This window comes from Frankliniella occidentalis, unplaced genomic scaffold, assembly GCF_000697945.3.
Source record: "Frankliniella occidentalis isolate FOCC.00 unplaced genomic scaffold, Focc_3.1 Scaffold531, whole genome shotgun sequence".
NCBI classification, from domain to species: domain Eukaryota; kingdom Metazoa; phylum Arthropoda; class Insecta; order Thysanoptera; family Thripidae; genus Frankliniella; species Frankliniella occidentalis.
Window position 1 is genome coordinate 11275 of NW_026267648.1, and position 439 is coordinate 11713.

The following is a 439-nucleotide window of genomic DNA, read 5'->3' on the forward strand; positions in this document are numbered from 1 at the left end:
GCCCCGGCCCGCCCCGGCCTTGTTCTTGAAATACTCGCAAGACTTGAAAAGGAGGACATACCGTTGAAAACTAGTATGGCTCGGGACTTGCCACACGTCGCATACCACGTTCGCGAGCATTTTCAACAAATTGAAGCTTAGAAGCGTATGTACATTACTAAAGATAAATCGTGACCGATCATGACTCGTGGCGATTAGTATAAAATGTATTAGGAACCATGGTCCATTTTTCTTGGTGCATCACGACCCCGAACTCATGTAGGTCACCCACCATCACCAGAACCCCTGCGGATCACCACCATCACCAGAGCCCTCGCAGGTACTCACCGTGTGCTGCTCCGGCGGGCTGGCCGCGACCAGCGCCGCCGTCAGGGCGACCGCCAGGGCGGAGGCCCAGGCGCGCGTCGTCCATGGTGTGCGCGGGGGGCGCGGGGGCGGC